The sequence below is a fragment of the Balaenoptera acutorostrata genome, chromosome 20 (assembly GCF_949987535.1).
Source record: "Balaenoptera acutorostrata chromosome 20, mBalAcu1.1, whole genome shotgun sequence".
Classification (NCBI taxonomy): domain Eukaryota; kingdom Metazoa; phylum Chordata; class Mammalia; order Artiodactyla; family Balaenopteridae; genus Balaenoptera; species Balaenoptera acutorostrata.
In genome coordinates, this window is record NC_080083.1 from 3,867,446 (window position 1) to 3,880,471 (window position 13,026).

The window sequence follows — 13,026 nt, forward strand, 5'->3', positions numbered from 1 at the left end:
AGGACATTTAGAACGAGGAGGGACTGGCTTGCAGGAGCTCGGGCTGCTCCTCCTGGCTTTGCCAGCCGGGACTAATGAAGTGAAGGGAGTGGAGGCCGCCGAGGCCCTGCCCCACCTCCCAGGCCGCGGGACGTCCCGGCCTCCCCGTCCTCATCCGAGCAGCAGTGACCGCCGCCTCCTCCCAGGGCTGACGCGAGGGCTGCCCGACACGGCACCCGCTTTGCACGTGGTTCTGTTGCACAGCTGGTGGGAAGTTAAGTGAACGTGACAGACGAACCCTTCGGAACCCAGGATTTAGGATTTGGGCAAAAACCAGTATCTTACTTCTGGAAGCCGTTCTGTCCATTTACTCATTCTTTATTTAAAAACATCACCCAGTTAGTACTAATGCGTAAGGACAGTGTGTCTGAGTACCATTACGTGTAATAAATTACAGGCTCAGCACAGCACCAGCTCTGTGCCGGCAATGAGACACCACGGGCCGCCCGTGGTGATCGCGCTGCCCGGCCGGACCGTGGTTTATGGACACACAGCTTTCAAAAGAGGTGGCACAACGCCCTACACGTAAATTGTCAGATAAAAGTCTACAGCGCTAAAGATGACCGCAAGCCTGCTTCTCAACAGAGCCTGCTTTTGAAAGTGGACTTCCGGGACCTCTTGTGAAAGGCTTTTCCAAAGTGTGGATAAATTGCATCTACTAGTCCCTGCTCATCTGCATGCTTCTTTACTCCCCTGAAGAAACCTAAGGAGGGCGCTTGAGCCTGTCCTCCTCCTTGGAGAAGCCACGGCTCACTCGCAGGCCCCAGCACGTGCCCGCGGGGACGCAGGCGTCACGGGTGCAGCTCCGAGGGGGCTCTGGTTTTAGGGAGGCTGGCTCACGTCCTGCAGGCACGCATGTGGGTGCGGCCGCGTCCGTGACACTGCCTGCCTGTCCCTCGAGGAAAAACACGAGCTGCGGCGGGGGGGGGGGGGGTCCGGGGAGCAGGAGAGCCCACGGGCTGGAGACCAGGGGACCTCGGGGCGGGGGCCCGTGAAGGGGGAAGGGCCCTTGCAGAATCCTGGCTCCCACTCTGATGTGGGGACCGGCACTGACCCCTTCCTCCCAGGCTGTGACCGCTTGGGCCCGCAGGTGGAACCCAGCCAAATGGGAGTCTTGATGGAAAGAGAGACCGTACAAGGGGTATGCTGTTGTCAAGGCGCCACTGATGAAGAACCAGGAACCACACCTGAGACTCGGCGCGTGTTCAACCCCGGGGGGTGAATCTCCATCCCGTTCCGCCACCTCTTCTGCATTGTGCATGCGTGACGCCTCCCATAGGCCCTCGAGCTGCTCTGGCTCCCCTCCAACACTCCCACCCGATGGCCCACCGCGCTGGGGCTCGGCCAGGGCTCTTCTCCCTTCCCGGTCCTCAGCGTGACGGTGGCAACTTCTCTCCTGCTTCTCAGGGCCCCAGACCCCCTCCAGCCCCCAACCCCTCAACAGACATCCTTCCCTCTTACTAAGACCTTCATCTTGACTTCTTCCTCCCATTTTCTCTCTCATTTTTAAAGGTAAACGCTCCAGTTTTGCTCTTGTGTAATCCCCTCCCTGATCTGTCTTTCACCTTCTCCCTCCACTGAGCCACATCCTCATGTCAACGGCCTTGTTCACGTTTCTCCAAGGTCTGACCATCCCCTCCAAACCCAAACTAGCCTTGACTTCCCCATCCCTCCCTCTGCTATCGGCCCCAACTCTCTCCCTCACACCTACTGAAGCAGATTTCTCTCTGCTGTGACCTGGATAACACCATGTGATACACACCATGTGACCTGGACCACCTAGCTTCCCTGTAGAGCAGACACACAGTTCTCCAGGGGCACGGGGAGGCAGACGCCTGGGGTCACCTCTCACATTGGTCCAGAAAGTAGAACTGAAATGGCTGAGAAGCAGTGCAAAAATTGTAACCGCTGTTCTTCTTTCAATCAGGTACTTTATAGCTTATAAGAACAGATTTTTTTTTCCCTATGGGACTCTGAAAAGCTAGTTTTATTTGGGTGGAAGAAAAATGTGGCTCATAAACATTTTTATTTTTCCTGAATTGGACCTTGTGGAAAAAAAAAAAGGCTGTTCACTCCTTCTCCAAGGACTGTGGAAGCCAGTTGGATTCAAAGGTATTAAGTGTTGTAAAAAGCCCTTTTACAAAAGTGAGCGTGAATTTAATTTATTGAGATAGGCGATTTTACGTGGAAGTTTAGTTTCTGACCCTTGTCGGAATCACAGAAAATCATGAGACTCAAGTTTGGTGTTTAAATCCGTGCTCAGGGGCACGAATGAAAATTGGGTAGGTTGACAAACCATGTAAACAAAAATGAGGATATCCACCCAGGTAGGGATGACCATTCTCAGCGCCCGGGTACTCAGGGAACCCATTTCCTTCCTGGTCCAAGGAGCCTGGGGTCGGCTCATGTTGTGGGTAAAAGTGCCCCAATGACTAATTCTGTGAAGTGTATACTCCTGTGCTTTATTTTTCATAAACATATATGTTTATCAACAGAGGAATGGTAAAGATGTGGTACTTATATACAATGGAATGTTACTCAGCCATAAAAAAGAACAAAATAATGCCTTTTGCAGCAACATGGATGGAACTAGAGATTGTCATACTGAGTGAAGTAAGTCCGACAGAGAAAGACAAATATCATATGGTATCACTTATATGTGAAATCTAGAAAAAGGGTACAAATGAACTTATCTACAAAACACAAGTAAGGTCACAGATGTAGAAAACAAACTTATAGTTACCAGGGGATAAGGGGGGGAAGGATAAATCAGGAGACGGGATTGACATATACACACTACTATATATAAAATGGATAACTAATAAGAACCTACTGTACAGCACAGGGACCTCTACTCAATACTCTGTAATGGCCTCTATGGGAAAAGAACCTAAAAAAAGAGTGGATAGTTGTATATGTATAACTAATTCACTTTGCTGTATACCTGAAACTGACACAACATTGTAAATCAACTATACTCCGATAAAAATTTTTTAAAAATAAAATTAAATTTAAAAAAATAAAAAAGAAGTACTTACTCTCCCCCCTACATTTGAGGAAAGGAGGGAGAGAGGGAGAGAGGGCGGAAAAAAACCCATAAAAGTAACATATGTTCATTTCCAAAAATTTGGAAGCACAGAAAATCACACAAAAGATTCTAAATTAGCTTTTCAAAGAAACATTGGTTTACAGCTTTCTAGCCTTTTTCCAATGATACATCTACTTTAAAAATAACTGAGAACAGGGACTTCCCTGGTGGTGCAGTGGTTAAGAATCTGCCTGCCAATGCAGGGGACACGGGTTCGAGCCCTGGTCCAGGAAGATCCCACATGCCACGGAGCAACTAAGCCCATGCGCCACAACTACTGAGCCTGTGCTCTAGAGCCCGCACGCCACAACTACTGAAGCCTGCGTGCCTACAGCCCGTGCTCCGCAACAAGAGAAGCCACCACAATGAGAAGCCCGTGCACCGCAACGAAGAGCAGCCCCCGCTCACCACAACTAGAGAAAGCCCACGTGCAGCAACAAAGACCCAATGCAGCCAAAAATGAAGAAAGAAAGAAAGAATTGCTTTGCTTGGCTCTTTAAAAAAAAAAAACAACAACTGAGAACACAATGAATTGTGGTTTTGTTGCTTATTCTATTTTCAATATATCTTAATAATTTCCCTATGCAGTTAAGAATTATTTTACACCATTATCATTAATAGTTACATAGTGGCCTATTCCGTGGATATACCGCAGTTAATTCAATCAGTATGTCTTTTTGGACACAGCATTTTTCCAGTTTTTAATTAGAAATAATGTTGGGATGAATATCTCATAGACAGGTCGTTGTTCACAGCTCTGATTATGATACATTCTGAGGGTAAGTTCCCAGATCACTGAGTCAGATGATATGAACATTTTTAGGGGTTTTGACTTGTACCCCAGCCTGTACCTGAGAGTTTATACTAGTTTACACTCCCACCAGCAGTATATGAGAAAGCCTATTCCCAGAACCTGTATCAACACTGGGCACGGCGGCATTGAACACAAAACAAAAATGAACAAAGTCAAACAAGTTTACTGAGGTAGATAGTATTATCCCCATTTTACAGATGAGAAACTGAGACTCAGAACCAGGACCTGTACTCGGGTTTCCTTGCGGGCTCATTCAGGTAACCTGGGGTTCACCCTCTAACTGGTATGCGGGGGGCACTGGTCTAATACCACTTACTGACGCTCTCACTTCTGGGGGCTGCAGGGGGCTGGGCGGTTGGGGTCTTCAGCTGGGAGCAGCCTCCTGTGTGCTCACAGCTCCTTCAGTTCACCCCACTGCCCACGTGGCCTAACTTCCTACTTCATTCCCTGACGTGGAAACGACTGGGAAGCACTCCATTTCTTTGAAAAAAAGGACAGACCTGGGATGTAATACGGTGAGCAAGACAGACATGGTCCTTATCCGGGGGGTGCTTAACCCAGAGTGGGAGACAGTGAAACAGGTGGGAACAGTCAAGTGAGGGGCGAGCCTTCCGGGAGCAGGAGCCCAGTGTGAGCGCAGGTGCGGAGCAGACACAGAAGTTCGGGGGATGTTGAAGCCAAACCCTGACGGACAGATGGGAGGCGGGCAAAGGGTGGGGCAGCGTGTTTTGGGGGCCGGAGGGGTCAGAGAGCAGAGGTCAGGAGGGCCACAGAGAGGTCTCTGGGCAGATGCAGAGTCCACGAAGCTCCCTCTGCTTCTTAAACCAGGGAAGGAAACGATCAGATCTGCTTTTGAGAAGAAGCCCTCTGCCTGCCAGCAGGGCCAGCATTCACTCCCCTCATGAGAGAGGTCCCCATTAGGCGTGTTTTTGAGGAAAATGGATCGCGATCACCCCACTGCACCATTTTTATCAAATGCTCAGTTGAGAGAAACAGCACTCAGGTGGCCAGTAGCCGTAATCTACCTTCCAGACCCCCAAACCCACGGTGTTTAGGTAAAGCCGGGCAGCAGGGCCGGGCCCCCTCCTCCGGGCGGCCTTCGGCGGCTGACCCCAGGGCGATCGCACCGCTGTGTTTATTAGCTCCTGGTTTTCCCTCTCCTTGTCTCTCCCATGTCTCCTTTTTGTTGACTTTTTTGATCACTTTTGTTACACTTTATGTAACTTTGGAAGTTAACAGAAGCATTGTTTCTATTAAATAAGGCAGAATAAAAGAGTTAAGTAAATGAAGGGTGACCCACAGGGTTTTGGTTAGAATCTTTGCACACAGTGAAAATACATCAGTAAAAGAAGCGAAGGGTTCTTTTTGAAGCCGGAAGTAGGAAGAGGACGAGCAAGAATAAAGAGGAAATACATCAAGTGGTATCTGGGTTATTTTTTCAAGTTGGATTTACCCTGAAAGCCTTAAATATCATGGCAATATTAAAGTTGCTTAAGTTTAGCTGTTTTAATAAAGAGATCTATTTTTGATACAAAAAAGATTAGGAAAGCGCACTCCTTTCTCATCTCTGTTAAATACAACTATGATTTTCTGCCTTAGTCTCATAAAACGTGCTCAGAGCTACATCTCAGAGACCTAAAAGGCAACATTGTCAAAGACTGATTTCCTGTTATTTTAGGTCAATTACTCAGAGCACTCTTCCTCCTAATCACACTGCTCAGCCCCTGATCAAAAAACCCACCTAGTCTCCCTGTTCATGGGTTTTGGAAAGTATCCCAAAGCTGGGGAGAGACACCCCACCCCACCCCCCCGCCGCCCCCCATTATTTCTCCTTTTATTATTTATTCTTTATTTAAAATTTTTGTTGACATCTTTTTTTCCTCACTTAAATTCCTCAGCAGTTCATCCACACTTCAGGTGGTACTCGGAGGCCTGATTTCTAGAGGTAAGACCAGAAGGAAGGCGCACAGGAGGCTTCCTCGGGTTTCCCTGGGCTGGGGTGACCCGAGGGAGAGGGTCTCGCTGGGACCTGCTGGCGGACCCTCTGCACCTGTGGTTCTGTCGCGAGCGTGGTCTTTGGACCAGTCACAGCAGCAGCATCACCTGGGAACTCGTTAGGAACCCAGGTGATCTGGAGACCCACCGCTACACTATCACCACCGTGACGCCGGTCCTGCCTGGCCTGCGTCTGGCCAAGCTGACGCAGGCTGAGCCGACAGGACCCTTCCAGTGCTGACTGTGCTGGCCTGGTAAGTAGCCCACTTTCACTTGTCCTTACATGAGTGTCACTGCAGTGGAAAGCACTCAGCGCTGTGAACTAGATCTGCCATCAGCTAACGCAGGAACTCGGCTGTACCCCTCGACCCCTCTGTTCCAAAGACCTTGATCTAACCTAGTCATGTGGCTTAACGTGTTTTGGCCACTGAAAGGGCAGGATGAAGCAAGTGTGGCACAGTCTTGATAACTGTTGATTCTGGGTGATGGGTGTCCTGGGGTTCAGGGTGCTCTCTCTACCATGGTGTTCCATGGAACATTTTCACAACAAAAATGTTTCTGAAAATGCTTTGATAACTCTTTATTCATATTATCATTCTGGTTTCTGTATATGGCATAACTAAGCATGTTGTACAGCAATCAGGTGGTTCCGAGTTCTCTCATGAGAACTCTGATGTTAACTATCTATATAAAAGTGGGCGAATTATTTAACCTCTCTGGTCCTTAGTTTCCTGAACTGTAAAGTACGGGTTGTATTAGGACTCTTTTGATGGCAAGATTGCAACCCGAGTCAAACTGGCTTACACATAAGGCTCGGTAACAAGATCACGGGGAAGGCAGGGGTTTTACCCCATGGAGCTATGTGACCTGGAGCAAATTACTTAACCTGCTGGCCTCAGTTCCTTCATCTGTGAAATGGGAGACACGCCACAGAATTGCTTACGAATTACATGCAATAATGTAAATAAAGCACTTAAGAGTGCTCACTCAAGGTGTTCATTCATTATTCATTCAAATCTCTCACTGCCTACACAACCAGCCGCTACACTAGGTGTGGGTTCAGCAGCCGTGAACAAGACAGAGAGCAGAGTTTAGTCTAGAAAGGAAGACAGACGTTAAACAAACACAAGTACTATGAACTCTGAAGTTGCAACATCAGCTATAAGAAAAAGAACAGGTGATATGAGACAGAGTTATTAAATAGAGGACTTATTTAAATAGAGCTGGAGGTAGAGGCTGATAAACTTGCAATAAATTGTTTCCCCTGATTTATTTTTTCAAAATTATAAAGATGTAACGGATATATACTAGAATATGAAAACTCATGTATATATACTCAAGAATATCAGTTCTTAATCATAAATTATAAATGTATGATGGCTGTGAAGCATGTTTTTAATAACAATTAAAATGGCAGAATATTTCTATCTCCAATTATAACTTTAAATTAAGAATTTAATTTTATTACAGCAAATTACAAAAAAATAAACCAGAACCAGGAGAAACTAGGTTGATCATCTGCAAAGCATTTTTTTAAAATTTATTTATTTATTTATTTATTTTTGGCTGCAGTGGGTCTTCGTTGCTGTGCACGGGCTTTCTCTAGTGCAGCGAGCGGGGGCTACTCTTCGGGCTACTCTTCGTTGTGGTGCGCAGGCTTCTCACTGTGGTGGCTTCTCTTGTTGCAGAGCACGGACTCTAGGTGCGCAGGCTTCAGGAGTTGTGGCTCACGGGCTTAGTTGCTCCGTGGCATGTGGGATCTTCCCGGACCAGGGCTCGAACCCGTGTCCCCTGCATTGGCAGGCAGATTCTTAACCACTGCCCCACCAGGGAAGCCCCCGAACATTTTTTTTTTAATGTGCGCTTACACATCTACCACAGTAGCTGTGATGGCTTTTATTAAGAACCGAGGAGTTAATATCTCTGTGAGTGGATGTTGCCGGAGTGAATTTATAAAGGAAAGATCAGAAAAGCAGGGGAATGGGGTGTGAGAACGGGGTGTGACGATGCTGCAAAACATTCCTAATTGTCAATAAAACAGAAAAAAAAATGTGTGAATAGGGAAAACAGCACAACTTGATGGGGGTGGAGAATCGTGGCAGAAAAAGATCTAGCAGTTTTCTTGAGCTAAAAAAAATTCTTTTGTATCCGTTCACTCACTCATGCAAATAGGTTCACAGCTCGTGCTGAGGGTGGAATGATGATTTATTTCCAAACTCACATCCAAAACTGAGTTACATTTTCAATTGAGAGATCTTTCTGCTGAGCATCAGCGTGAGGTCTTTCTGCTCGTGCCTTTCCTGGCCAAGGCTACCGTGGAAAAGAAACTAAGAGATACGAGTGGGAGGGGAATTTGTCAACACATTTCTATGAATTATTTATTCCTCCTATAAAATCTAGTATTTCTTTGTTTGCTAAAGACCAATCCTTAGTAGCTCTATCAAAGTGGAATCTATAGAAATTAGGAACAAATGAGAAAATACAAGCTTTAATATGATACCTACTCATTACACTTAAATGTAATTTAAATTACCTGACTTTTAAATAATTTACTGGAGAAATGTGGCCTTTCTGTTTAAGTAATGTGTCAGAGAGGTCTATGAAATGTTATATTAAATCAAGAAGGCTTTATATTTTAAGCAGCTCTGCAGGTAATTGGTTTAGACAAAAATTAATCTCATACTTCTTGGTTATTTTTCCGGAATAAATGATTTTTAAATTGTAAAACGAAATTCCCTTTCTTCAAATACAAAAGAAAACTCAAAACCTTAATCAAACCAAGCCAATTTAACTTTAATTTCCTACATAAATCCCACATTTGAGCTTTGACCTGAGTTTTTGGGAAGAGTCTTAACAAATAACTGTTTTGAAAATATCCCCCCAGAATCTTATTTAGGAATTTTCTATTTCTGAACAAGTCTCAAGTTATAGATACTGGGAGGTAGCAGGGCACTGATGTAAATTTATAATTTAAGGAATATGTGAAGACAATGAGGACACAAAACATATTTTAAAAGGAAATTAGTTACAGCAATTTTTGAAAGACTATCAGTTATATATAAAATGATGGTAACCTGCTTCAAGAAAAAATTAAATTTTACAACATGTTTAAGAGAAATGCAAGAATAAGTATGTATTTCTGGCATGATTATATTTAAAATATGGGGACTGTGGTACCACATTAAGTAAAACTTTAAGGAGGAAAGCAAAGCAGGTCTGAGCTGAATGAGTTTTTGAAAACTGACTGAAGAATCTTATTAATCTAGGGGGAAGATAAGAAAGATAGGTTAGGGGAAAAAAAAAAAAACAAAAAACACTCAAAGGAACACTGGCCCGCTGTTGACCTCTCAGATTCAGCCTTCTAACTCAGGGAGGAAGCGAATGGTTACCTCTTGAATGACGCTACATCGATTCAGCGCAAATTAAGAATATGTTATTTGTACGAAGACTCTGGAATTTTCAAAGAGAAGATTCCTATTGTTCGATCTCCTCCATGAAAACCAAGTTTCTAGTGTAGTGGTCCAATCTCAGTGTTTTCTCACATCCTCGAGGGCGGGACCACCTACGGAATTCCTCCATTACCCCCAGGCCCCGAGGAGGAACACCTAGGCTTGCCTAGGTGGGAGACACATACTTTTCCTTTTTCCTGGTTGACCCAGATGGTTTAATTCTCTGACCCCCCTCCCTTTTTATTTTATAGGAATCTATAAAAAAAAAAAAAGCAGCTTTGTTCACCTACATAAACTTAGGGTCAGTGAATTGTTAGGAGTCTTTGAGAAGCTTTAATAAAACACAATGTATAAAAAATGAAGCTAGGAAATAAAGTATCCATCCCTACAGCGCTGGAGACTGCTGGGAGCTGCGTGCACTGCAGCTACTTGGACATGAGGGTGCAGATGTGGGAGACTGCATCTCCTGCACTGCCTGGCACCGGAGCCTTTGGTCCAGGACAGTGTTTGCAAACACGGACATCCGTAGGGACCAGGCTGGCAATGTGAAGGCGTAAAGTGGGCGGACTTAAGAAAACACAGGAGGCGTGAGGACCGTGGGAACTGCTCGTCAGGTTGCTCGGGCAGATTCCACGTGGGAGTGAGCCAAAGAAGCCTAGAAATCTGTGGTTTTATGTTCAAATTTTCTATTTTTAAACATTGGCAACTGCAGAAAAGCAGTGTACCAAACAAAAAAGTGCCTCCTCGGCATCTGGTCTGGGGGCTGCTGTTTTGCAGTCTGTGGTCTAGGTGGAAGGTCTCTGCTGTCGAGTGCATGCAGCTCCTCTGCCCCAGGACGACCCCACACCCTGCCCCCGGCGACACTTCTCTTATCTTTGGTGTGGCCGTTTCTTACTCATCCCCCAAGTTCAGCCTTGACATCAAAACACGTCCTCCAAGGACATCTTCCCTCACCCCTCTCTCCTCCCTGTCCGCCCCCCATGGGTGGTCCACGTGCCCTCTGCTGTCACAGCACTTCTTGGTCTCACGCTGACCTCCTCTGCTGCCTTGTCTACCCATCCCCGACGTACACTTTTTCAGTGCGACTCTGTACCATTCATCTTTACATGCCCTGTACCTAAGGCTGGGGCCCAAAATGTTGGCTGAAACAAACCTTTACAAACCAGGCAAAAGAGAGAACACGATCATAAGACTACTGCTCCCGTAACAGCAGTCAATGGGAGTAGCATTTGATGGTGTCGAATCTTTTCACATCATCATCTTATTTGAAAAGGGAGGAAATAAAGTGATAGGACATTAGACCAGATGACTCCAGGTTATTAGTAGAAGGAGTGTTTGCTCCTATGACTTATTTCCCACGTGACTGCAAGGTACTGGCTATGTCGCTACGATACGATAGTTACTCTGTATATTCATGTTTCTTAGAATATCTAAATATTGTCTGGTTATAAAAAGGGGCCTGGGGGCTGAAGGATTCCCCCATCCCCAGGACTGCTGTCAACAAATGCTCACAACTCACGATGCTTTCATAAATGCTTTCTTTCTTTTTTCTTATGACAATGAGAGAAAAGCATGTTAACTATCAGAAAACTCCTGTGTTCCTCTCATACAGCCACTGTGATGACTTGTCACAACGACGTGCACACAGGCCTTTTGCTGGTTCTTCCTAGCATGGTTCATACGTTGAATGATTTTATTTTAAGGACAAAGTTCTGTCCGTTAGTACCACTATTATTGAGACCAAATCTGTTCTTCCTGCCACTCCAAATGACTGGTTAAAACTAAAAAAAAGAAATTTCTACACCTATAAAATGTTTATGTTCTTATTACATTCTCATTATATACACAACGAGAGACTAATCGTAACTACCCAGAAGCTCTGCAGAGCTTCACCCGGGCCGGCTACGTGTCTACTAGACCGGCGTGACGGGGGGAATGAATAACACTCCCAGGTCCCCTGCAGCCCGCAAGATGTTTACATTTGCTTAAGTGCTTACTGGTAAAACCTTCAGTAAATGTGAAAAATGTCTCCTGTAAATCCCTATAATACTTCAGCTAAACCCCGTTCTTTAAGTTAATAATGCCAACTAAACAATCCATTCATTTCACTCCGAAAACTCAATCTTCATCATTCATTTCAAAGCCAGGTATGGGCGGCCCCCAATTCCAAGTGCTTTGATTCATCCGCTCTGAGTAACCTTCCACTCTGCTCTTATCGCTGTGTCTCTCCGGCTCACAGCCCACACACCTCAAGCTTACAAGTTATGGACCACTCTCGTCGGAGCCATTAAGTTGGGGAAACTAACGCTGACATGTAGTCTTTCCCTGTCAACATGACCGAGCTGGAAAATGGATAATTCAAGGGAGACGGAATCAGAATAACAAAGAAGGCCCAGCCCACGCCTGACTTCTTCAGGAAGCTTTCACTGCCCAGCTGGTCCTTATCCAAATCTTCCCTTTCTGACCTCCCGGAGACCTTCTTGTTTGTACCAATTCATTTATTTCCGTCAACACATGTTTATAGGCTGCCCCGTCTTGTCTGCTAAGCATTTTATGCATTTGGCTAATTTTTCCACCCAGATTATAAGCCTTTTGAGCATGATAACAATAAAACTGACAGTGCTGGTTCCATTCTAGGTAATCAATAAATTTTTGATGAATTAAACAAGGGAATTATGTAACTCTAAAATATAGAGAAGATACATTTGGCCTTGACATTCTTAAAAAAGATTAATTTTAATTAGGGTAGACCAGGAAAAAAGGTTATTACTTAAAAAAAAAAAATAAGCTATATTAGAAATTTAAGTCTGAAGGACTTCAACTCAGAGAAAGATGTATCCCTCTGTCTTCTTTGAAAACACACAGGAGAGTGAACAGAAAACAGAGAACTCCAGCTCTGACAGAACCAGGAAACCCTCCTACAGAAGAGCAGCCAGATACAGGAGGACAGTGAGAGGACACACAGGTCTGTGCATTGAGGCAAACGGTGAACGTCTAACCCAGAAGGTCTTCCGGAGGCTCTGACTACAGGTCACAGAAGGGATCTGATGTCAAGTGGGTGCTCTGGGGGTGGCGGAGGTGGGCCCCAGTTAGAAGGTGACCAAGTAGAATGAGGGTCGAGGGTGGCTCAAGCTGTTGGAAAGCTGCCCCGGAGGAGTGGCCTTGGGTGCTCTCTGTGCCCTGTATCCCCGCCCCCGCCCCGCTTAACTGCCCCCACCAGCCTTGCCCTTGGCCCAGGGCACTGGACCGGAACTCGGGCCGGCAAGTCTTCTCACACTGGGCCTGGGAACTGGGACAGAGGACTCGGCTGGAAGACCTGGGGGCCAAGGCTGAGGGTTCCATGTCTATGATGAGTCATTTTAAGTGGAATTGGGACCTGAAGACCCAATGGGCAGAGAGGAATGAGGTGGAAGCGCAGAGGGCAGCAGCCCCGACACGGGGGTGGGAGGGGTGAGGGGTACCACGCTTTCCGGAAATCTGGCTGTAAAAAGAGAAGAAGAAAAACCAGACGGAGGGGCTGATTTAACACTCTTCTCTATGACAGAAGGACCACTTGTCCAAATATTAAGTCAGAAGGAAAGGAGCCGACGGGGCAGAGGGCCTGGGAGGCCCAGGGAGCCTCTAAGCCAGGCACCCGTGCT

General features: G+C 45.9%; 1 protein-coding gene across 2 annotated transcripts in view; it reads right to left on the minus strand.

Moving 5' to 3' along the window:
* LOC103013334 (protoheme IX farnesyltransferase, mitochondrial) overlaps window positions 1–13,026 on the minus strand; it is a 110,551-nt gene that overhangs the window by 14,534 nt on the left and 82,991 nt on the right. The window lies entirely within an intron of this gene.